This window comes from Lipotes vexillifer, unplaced genomic scaffold (assembly GCF_000442215.2).
Source record: "Lipotes vexillifer unplaced genomic scaffold, Lipotes_vexillifer_v1.1 scaffold46, whole genome shotgun sequence".
In the NCBI taxonomy this organism is placed as follows: Eukaryota; Metazoa; Chordata; class Mammalia; order Artiodactyla; family Lipotidae; genus Lipotes; species Lipotes vexillifer.
The window spans coordinates 448,393-459,135 of NW_006799818.1; the positions used below are offsets into that span (position 1 = coordinate 448,393).

Sequence of the window (10,743 nt, forward strand, 5' to 3'; positions counted from 1 at the left end):
TTCCTCATCATAATTCCTTCACTCATCATCGCCGTGTTCAAATGCATGCTGTGAAAGAAGAGTAGGTGAGAAACCATCACTCGGCCCACCATCATCTGTGGAATGTCTATTTCCATGGGTCGTAACTGTCTGGAGTGCAGCAGGAGACTTCAATCTCAGTCATTTAAAGGAGTGGTTGGTCAGACTCATAAATACAGAAAACAAACTCTTGGTTACCAGTGGAGAGAGGGAAGGTAAGAGGGCAAGAAAGGTGTAGCGGATTAAGAGGTTCAAACTATTATGTATAAAATAAATAAGCTACGATGATATATTGTACAACACAGGGAGTATAACCTTTAAAATTTGTGAATCACTATGTTGTATACCTGTAACTTATATAATATTGTACATCAGCTATACTTCAATTTTAAAAAATCAAAAAGTGAGGGACTTCCCTGGTGGTCCAGCAGTTGACTCCACGCTCCCAAAGCAGGGGGCCTGGGTTGGATCCCTGGTCAGGGAACTGGCTCCTTCATTCCACAAGTAAAGATTCCGCATGCTGCAACTAAAAAAGACCCTGCACACAGCAACAAAGATCCTTAGTTGTGCCACAGCTAAGACCCACTGCAGCCAAATAAATAAATAAATATATTTTTAAATAATAAAAAATCAAAACGAGGGGCTTTTCTGGTGGCGCAGTGGTTGAGAGTCCGCCTGTCGATGCAGGGGACACAGGTTCGTGCCCCGTTCCGGGAAGAGCCCACATGCCAGGGAGCGGCGGGGCCCGTGAGCCATGGCCGCTGAGCCTGTGCGTCTGGAGCCTGTGCTCCACAATGGGAGGGGCCACAATAGTGAGAGGCCCGCGTACCGCAGAAAACAACAACAACAACAAAAAAATCAAAACGAGAAAAAGCAGTGGCTGGTTTTTACAGGTGATTCTCTGGAAGGAAAGATCAAATCTGTGTTTGATTATTCTATTGGCTGAAGCAAAAACCTTACCTGAAACAAAATTGTACAAACGTAAGTTTATTTCTGTCACCCTCATTTTTTCCATGCTGCCCAGGCTACCCTTTATCAATAGTGCTGTTTGTCTCTCCTCAGGCTTTATACCCTCATCCTCTCTCCTTTTCAAAACCTGTTCTTGGAAACTATTGAGACACATAATATCCCAAAGTATTTAAGAGTGACAGTAATTAAAAGGTATGAGTGCTGAGACCATCTGTCTTAACATGGCTTAATTAAGAATATACATCAGCTGAGGCCCCCGGACAGGCTTCCGCGGTTGCCATGACGGCGGCCGTGTTCTTGGCGGCGCCTTCCTTACCTTTGCGCCTGCGCTCGCCCTCTGCATTTTCACCATCGCCACCGCCATTGCGCATCATCTTCCCCGTCATTGGAGCTTCCTTCAGGTTGGTGTCTCTACTGCTTTACTCCCTTGTTTGGTTCATGGTAGCAACCATTGCTGACGACAAAGATCGACCAATACAGAAATATCTGCTGATCTTTGGAGTGTTAGTCTCGGTCCTTATCCAAGAAATGTGCCGTTTTGCATATTATAAACCTTTTTTTTTAAAGCCCGTGTGGGCTTGAAGAGTATAAACCCAGAGGAGGCAGCACCTTCTATGCGATTAATGGCTTATGTTTCTGGTTTGGGCTGTGGAATCACGAGTGGAGTATTTTCCTTTGTAAATACCCTGTCTGACCCTTTGGGTCCGGGCACGGTGGGCATTCATGGAGACCCTCCCCAGTGCTTTCTAAATTCAGCTTCCATGACGCTGGTGATCATATTGCTGCGCGTGTTCTGGAGCACTGTGTGTTTGGACGCCTGTGAGAAGAAAGAGTGGTACGCCCTTCTTGTAGTGCTCCCCTATCTGCTGGTGTCAGCCCTGAGCTTCATAAATCCTCATTATGGATTAAAGCTGGTGTCGGCATACATCATCCTGGTGCTCACGGGCGTCTGGACATTCTTCGTTTCTGCCGGAGCCTGAAACTCTGCCTCCTCTGCCAAGACTAGGACTCCGTCCTCTTCAAGCAGCGCTCCAGATAACCTCCAAGGACCGGCGCTTCTGAAACAGTAAGCTGAGCCTTTACAAGAAGCGCAACTGTGTCTTCTTCTAAAGGTACATTTTTCTGGTGAAATTTAGAATAAACAGCACTATCTAGATACGATATGGCTTTCATGCAACGGCTTTCTGAAAGGGATACATCAGTGGAGTGCAGCCTGGCTGCAAGTTGGAATCACCTGGGAAAACATAAAGACTAATGTTCTGGGCTCCACCCTCCAGATTTAATTGGTCTGGGCATTTGGTAATTTTTTAAAGCTTCTTAGATAAAACTCCGATGTGCAGCCAGGTTGAGAACTGTACACGTCCAAACAGGAACTTTCTGAGAACGCCATAAGTAAATAAGAATGAGATGTTTAGCTATCTCCTAACTCAGTTTGTGTTGAGCAAGTAACTATCTGAATGTCAAATAGAAGTCCTAGTTGGCCCTCGTCTTTTTAAGTTCTGAAGTCACAAAAGGCTGAAGGGCTATCATCTCTGTGAACTGTTTTCTCCTACTTCACTAGTACTGTGTTATGAGAACATGGTAGGCTGTGCTTCTAACTACATCTTCTGTAAGTCTTTCCTGGGTCTGCCCCAAAGCAGTGTTTACCCACTGAGTGCTAGTTGCATCTCTGAGCAGCTCTGCAGGTTGCTGAGTGGTGTACCCTGGGACAGGCTTCACTGCAGCTGGTGGAAGTTTACTGAAAGCAGGAGGAAAGCAAGCCAATAGGGTGGTGTTGCCACTTTGAGTTTGCTCCTGTAATACTGACTAGCGCTTCCACCCAAATAGTATAGTGGAAAATTGAAAATACGTCTTAAACTGCCATGTCCATGCTTTTACGTAATCCATGTAATCTTTAGATCCAGTAAATGTCTCTGGGTTTTGGTAGCAGATAAAGCATTTACTTTATAGGAATATCTAAGATGTTTTTTCATCCTCCAGACAACCCTTTTGGTTTCCTTTCTAAAGAGGAATTGTGCCTTTTCTAATTAGAAATTGTTCCAAGTTGATGGTTTTTAGGGAGTTGATGGTGTGAAATGGAAATTCCCTACACGTTAAAGTGAGAACTACACCTACACGTTAAAGTGAGAACTTCAGTGAATCGCATATGTGCAGTAGAACAGCCCAAAGAAATAGAAGCAGCAATGAAAGGGCTCACCAGTGACATGAGGGGCAGAAGAAATTTGACAATACTGTGGTGGGGAAGAATAATGGACGTGTTTAAGATGGATGTGGCCGGTATTTTGGGCTAGACGCACATCCTTCCATGGACCAGAACCTTTCATGCATGCAAACTAAACCTTTATCAATGAAATCCCCTCTCATGTTTAAATTATTTGAATTTCTCAATCTAGGGGTTCAGGAGGAGTAGGGTTTCTAGCAAGACTGTAAACGGTCCTATAAGCAAGTATAGTTATTCCCCTAAAGTTTATTTCAGCACTAATACCAATGCTACCTCTGGGGTATGCAATTTTCCACTTTTACACAAGATTTTCTTTAGACTAGGTGAGTCATACAAGCATCAAGGACATGGAGACTGAACAGTAAATTTATTTGTAGAGCTGAGGGGAACAAGATACCCACTGAACTGGGGTTCATTCCTATTGGAGCGAGGTCTTCTTTAATAAACAGAATAAGAAAAATGTGGAGTTGGTTTATTACTGTTGACTTACAAATCTCTTAAGTGGATAGTCTGATAAAATATTTGTGGATCTGCAAAATCCAGAAAAATCTGAGAATATTAATATTACTCCTGCTTGAGCTCTGAGAATGTCCTTGGTGCATTAGTAGTTTAATATTATGTAAAGAATCTGGGATATTGGGAAATCTCATTTATAAAACCATCTTGGGCAAGAAGAAAATTTTCTTTGCTGGTGAGACTATTGTCTTAGTTCCAGAAATTATTTGATAATCCTTGATTACCTGGAAATAGAGAAACTTTGTAATCCTTATTTCTCTCGCGAGCGTGGCCGTAGTCAGCTTAAGCACTATTGTTGCAAACAGTCCTGCTTTGCCTATCCCAAGGAAGCCCGGGGGAGAGTAGTCTACCTCTGTTGCTGTGGATATATTGAGATGTGCTTTTTTAATTCTAATTTTTATTTTTGGCATTTGTTATCTGTGATGAGCTTTCCATGCCCTGATGCTGTTTGGAGAGGAGGTGGTGGTAATCTTGTATGTTCTCCCCTACACAGGGCTTTCTCAGTTTGGAGGGAAATGTGGCTATATTCCAAGCTGACCTTGGAATGTGAATGTCATTGCAGCCCTTGACTATGTTGCCACGGGAATAATAGAGATTGATTTTGGATCCCTAGTAAGTTTGTATTTTAACCCATTTGAATTAGTGGTTGTAACTGGAGAAGTTTTGTTACCCTTGATCCTGGCCTGCCTGACTGGCAATTTAGTAGTAGCAGCCTCTTTTAGAGCATCTTCATGAAAACATGGCTAAAAGGAATAAATGGTATTTGCAGACTGTATAGAAAGTGGCTTTTGCTCCCAATGTTTTATTTTTGTTCTCAAGCACATTTCAGTATTTACTCGGAGTGGAAGATACACATCAAAAGTGCTAGGTGTTTTTATCCGTAGAGTTGGTGTGGTACAAGCAGTCATGATAGAATCTGCCTTCTACCTGGTATTCTTCCCACTTGCCTCAAACTAGCCCCAAGACAGGGACTGGCAGTTAGAATGGGCCTGATGGCTCCAGGGAAACCAGGGCTCCACCATTCCTAACTCCAGGTAGACAAAGAGGATGTCACAACAAAACTATTTTAAAGTTATTTGCTTAGTGCACTTTGTTTATGATTGCAATGTTTATATTATATTTCTCATTTAATAAGAGACTTCATTCCATTAAATTTAGTGTTTAGAGGGGTAGGCACTGTCTTTTTGGACAATATGTAGCAGTTCATATAAGTTATACTGTTATGTCATATATACCTTGCAATATCAGACGTTGCATTCAATACACAATGCAATAAACTCTTTCCAGACCTGTATTTTTCAGCGAACAATAAAAAGATTGTCACTTAAAAAAAAAAAAGAGGGCTTCCCTGGTGGCGCAGTGGTTGAGAATCTGCCTGCTAATGCAGGGGACACGGGTTCAAGCCCTGGTCTGGGAAGATCCCACATGCCACGGAGCAACTAGGCCCGCGAGCCACAACTACTGAGCCTGCGCGTCTGGAGCCTGTGCTCCGCAACAAGAGAGGCCGCGATAGTGAGAGGCCCGCGCACCGTGATGAAGAGTGGCCCCCGCTTGCCACAACTAGAGAAAGCCCTCGCACAGAAATGAAGACCCAACACAGCAAAAATTAATTAATTAATTAATAAACTCCTACCCCCAACATCTTAAAAAAAAAAAGATTATAGATCAGCTATGTCAACATGAATTAGTTGTTTGTTCCAGGAAACTTTGCCTGGGAAAGATAAAGCTATAAACCAATTAAAAAAGAAAAACCTTGGGCTTCCCTGGTGGCGCAGTGGTTGAGAGTCCGCCTGCCGATTCAGGGGACACGGGTTCGGGCCCTGGTCCCCAGGAAGACCCCACATGCTGCAGAGCAACTAAGCCCGTGCGCCTAGAGCCTGTGCTCTGCAACAAGAGAAGCCACTGCAATGAGAAGCCCGTGCACTGCAACGAAAAGTAGCCCCCGCTCACCGCAACTAGAGAAAGCCCGCACGTAGCAACAAAGACCCAACACAGCCAAAAATAAATAAATAAATTTATCTTAAAAAAAAAAAAAGAAAAGCATTTGTTTAAAAATAAAAGAAAGCTAAAGTCTTTACAATGGGCCACAAGGATGACAAAGTCTATACAACACAGCCCCACCCCAGCCCTATTGCCTCAATGACTTCACCCCTACTGCCCTCCTACCAGCTCACTCTACCTCACCATTCCCATATCCTGCTCTTCTCAAACATTCCAAGCATGAGCTTGCCTTACAATCTTTGCTCTTGCTATTTGCTCTGCCCAGACACCAGTATGGTTCACACCCTTGCCTTCTTCAGGTCTTTTTTTTAAATATCACCTTTTCAGTGAGGCCTCCCCTCATCATCCTACTAAACATTTCAGCCTCCATGACAGTAATCCCAAGTTTCCTCCTTAATACCTATCATTTTTTGATTTACAATATACAGTAATTTACTTATTTATTTTGGTTATTGTCTATCTCCTTCTACTAGAACATAAGCTCCTTGAAGGCAGGGATTTTTGTCTTGTTTTGTTCATTGCTGTATTCCCAGTTCCTAGAACAGCCAGTATGTAGTAAGCACTCAATTTTTACTGAACGAATTAATGGGCAAACCCCATATCTGTAGCCTGACCAACTGGTCAGATGATGGTTCTAATCACTGATCTAGAAGTATGAGAGGTGGGGAAGAGAAGCTTATGAACTCAGTATGGGATCATTTGCCCAGTACCACAACTTTAATATTAAAAGCATGATACTTTTACATATGTCAAAACTGTTAGCAAAATTTCAACTTTCTTAGAAAAACAGGAGCCAAACTCCTCTCTGAGAGAACCACCTACAGAATTACAGAGCTACACTCACTGATGGGGCATGTGCATTGGTTTCCTGCAAGTCAACCAATAACACAGTGAATCAGTATACATCAAGAAGATGCCAGCAACTCTGCCACTGTTCAACATGGCATAGGACATATAGTGATGTGGATACTCGGAATAAATATGTTTGGGGATTCTGTTTGAGGTCTTGTGTATCTAGACACAGGATTGGCAAATAATTGTCAGATAATGTTAAGGTAATTTACTCAACTTTTCATCTAACAAAGGTTAACATTTATTGCCCAAATTATAAATCAAATATCAAATAAGAGGTAGACTAATGGAGAATAAAATGGGTTAAATTGCAGAGAAAATGCTAGCAAGGTGCAATTAAGTTCTTGTTACCTAAATTTGTTTTCCTTTGTTTCCTTCACAATTTAGAAACCCTAATCAACTCTAAATAGTGTTTTTCAGCCCCGGCTGAGAACAAGTTTTCATAAATCTGTATTTCTCAAACTTTAGCATGCATCAGAATCACCTGGAAGACTTGTTATTGCTGGGCACCAAACCTGGACTTTCTGATTCAGTAGGTCTTGGATGAACCCCAAAATTTGCATTTCTAACAAGTTTCCAGGTGGTGTAAATGCTTCTAACAAGTTTCCAGGTGGGACCACACTTTGAGAGTCACTGTAAGTCAATAAGACTTTCCTGGACTGATTTGTGACCCATTTGACCATTTCAACTGGGCTCTTTGCTGACTCCGAGCTGAAGTTTGTTGAGTTGAATATCTGAATATAGAACCAACAAATGGTATAAAATTAATGCAAATTATTTTTTAAACCTTTTACTTAATTTGGTTTAATTTTGACATTTTTCATCATAAGTCTGTCAGTTTCTTTTTCTTCTCTTTTTTTGTAATTTTTGGTTAAAATGGAAGTGAGCATTTACATTTGTATGATGGGATAAATATTTTTCCTTGCTGAACTAAAAGCACAGTACCATGTGCTTTTAGTTTTCTCTCATATACTAACTTTTTGTTTTCTCCTAAAGTTAGTAATTGCCTCATTTTTAATTTTGCTTAGTTTTCTGTGACCTATCACTAATGTAATAGATCTTTCCATTGCTTCTTGATATTTTCTAAATGATCAGACAAATTGGATGATCACATAATACATTTTTTTTTCTTAGATACCCAACTCCAACTTCCTGCTCTAATCTGACAGGTAGTTTTCTAGGTTGGCTGCATAACTGTTATCGTAGAACATGCGTTGTCATTTTCCTGTGTTGGATCCACTATTTCCTAATCCCATGTCTTCCTATTTCTTGATTTACTTTCTTACTTTGTTGAAGCATTTACTCCAGTTGCATCATAAGAAAGAAAACAGGGTGAAATAAATTTTGTGAGCTGACACATGCCTGAAAAATTGCATGTTCTTGACTAGATGGGTACAGTATTTTGACTAAAATTTATTTTCATTTCAATTTTTGAAGATTTTGCTCTATTTATTTTTCTAACTCCATTGTTGCTAGTGCAAATTCAGATGCTATTCCAATTTTCTTTTTCCTTTCTATGTGACTTTTGACTTTTCTCAAACTCTTAGGATCTTCTCTTTCACCAGGTGTTCTGAACTTTCACATTAATGTGCCTTATTGGAGTTTTTCTCATGGGCTGGGCACTGAGTGGGATATTTCAGTTGAGGAACTCACACATTTCAACTTTGAGAAATTTTTTTATATGGTTTATTTGATAATTTCCTATATGTGTCTGTGGAACTCCTATTAAGTAGATCTTGAGGGTCTTTTATTACCCTTTAAATCCCTTATTGATTCTTTCCAATTTTCCATCTCTTTGTCTTTTTTTTAAAGCTTTATAGGTGTTTTTGCAACTTTATCTTCAAAGCCTTCTGTTGAATTTTTATTTTAATTAAATTTTATTTTATTTTGTATGCAAGTTTATTTTAATTTAATTATTTGAATTAAATATTTATTATATATTTAATTTCAGGGAGCTCTTCCTTTTCTCTTTCAGAGCATCCTCTTATATCTTGAGATCATTAACTACAGCTTCTTGGATGTTCTTTGCTGCTTCATGTATTATTTCTTTTTCATCCCACTTTTTTTTTTTCATACTTTGATTCCTCGCTTTCATTTCGAAGCTATTTCTCTACATCAGCAGATCTCGAACATTAACCTACATCAGAATCATCTGAAAGGCTTATTAAAACACAAGAGTACAGGGCCTCATCCCCAGAACGTTTGATTCAGTAGGGCTAGGATGGGGCCAGAGAATTTGCATTTCTGACAAATCCCCAGGTGCTGCTGATGCTACTTGTGCAGGGACCACACTTTGAGAACTACTGTTTGAGGTGATATAGGGTTGTAAACCTCACAGAGTAAAAATTACTGATGTGTGTACAGATTAAGGACCTGCTTCTGGGTTCTCTGCTTAGATCCTTCATCAGCAGAACCCCTGACACTGTGGTTTTAACAAAACCCCAGAATTCAGTGCTTTGTGAATTGGGCTCAGAATGGACTCAGTTTGGATGGTAGTGATTTTAAATTTGTCAATATATTTTATGCAAATAAAATCTATAACATACAAAAATATGACACCCCTATAATTCCAAATTTTGTGCTTATAAAATAAACAGTTTTCATAGGAAAGAGCAGAGAATACATCACCAAGAAGTTTCCAGAAAGAGTTCCAGATTTAGGATGTCACTCTGACTTTAACTACTATAATATAAAAGAAGGAGCAAATTGTATAATACATCCTGATTATTCTTTATTAGCTATTGAAGTCTTCCTGGTGATGAGTGGAAGTTTGAAAACTGAGTTGCAGCCTCCTGAATGATAATGACAGAACAACCTGGAAATTATGTACTACCCACAGAAAAAAAGGGCTCTAAGTGTGTACTTTAAGAGTATCTATCTCATAAAATATATTATCATTTATAGTTTTCTCTTTTCATTGGCTCTACTTCTCTTGAAAATCCTAAACTCTGCAATGTTCAAAAATAAGACAAACAGCTCTGTCTAGTGGCAAATTTGATCATTGCAGCCAAAGTCAGAAATAGTATTCAATTCAGACCCTTTTTAAAAATTTGTCTACAACTTGGCAAGCAACGTGGACAGGAGACGGCTATTTTATCCCAACTCAGGAGACACAATGGATAAATACTTAAAGCCATCAGTCATGGCATTTGCATTTGGGACTTTTTCAGCAGTTTAAGAGAGACAGGTGCAAAGCCCAGCTCAGTTATTTAACTTAAAAGGAAAATGTTTTTATTTGTAAAATTGTGCTTTTCAGATAACTTTGTTCAAAACAAAAGTATACAACTTAGCCTGTTCTTATCTTCACTCTCCTTTCTTTTTTCCCTTCTCCCCTTTCCTGCCTTTAAGAGGAATCTGGAATTGAACTGTAAGTCAGAATCTTGTCTTTCCTCATATGGCAGAGATGAGCTGCCCCACGGGACCTGGGGTGTCCTGCCTTTGACAGCTGTTTCCACAGAGCACTGTAGAATGTGAATAGAATACCATGTGGAAAAAATGAAGAATAGCAGCTATTTGCTCCTGATTCTACCATAAAGCATTCAGAAAACAGTCATCCTTTTCTTGCAAGCACTGGTACATTGAGACAGAACCTTACTATTTTCCATACATTTCCACTTCCAAAAATAATGTGAGGTATCTTAGAATAAATTTAAAAGGATAAGTAAAATCAAGTTTTTTTTAAAAAGGAGATGAGGAATCCAACAGTGGATGAACACTGGGCCCATGGTATGTCTGGGCATAGGATAGAGGTGAAATTTGCTGAATTGAATTAAAATTTATTGGACATGAAGGATGAGAATTTGGTTTATTTTTAATACATAACAGTTACAAGATATTAAGCATATGGCTGTACCCCCAAAGTGAAATGATCAAACATTAAAATAACACGTGTTTGCTAAAGATAATCTTCAAGAGTGTAATTAATATTGAGGAAATCAGGGGGGCGGAGTCAAGATGGCAGACTAGGAGGACGTGGAATTCGCATCTCGGCACAAATAGGGCACCTACCAGGCACCAGTGGGTGATCACAGACACCTAAGGGGACAGGAAGAACCCCCAGTGACCGGGTAGGGCGGGGGGTGTGGGGGGAGTGAAGGGGGAGAAGAAGTGGAGGCAGGACAGGACTGGCGCCCCTGAGGGGCGGCTGGGGGAGGGGAAAGGATCCC

At 40.3% G+C, this 10,743-nt stretch overlaps 1 pseudogene; it reads left to right on the forward strand.

Moving 5' to 3' along the window:
- The first annotated feature begins 1,266 nt into the window (after nt 1–1,266).
- On the forward strand, nt 1,267–2,026 carry LOC103087075 (gamma-secretase subunit APH-1B pseudogene; annotated as a pseudogene).
- The last annotated feature ends 8,717 nt before the right edge of the window (nt 2,027–10,743 follow it).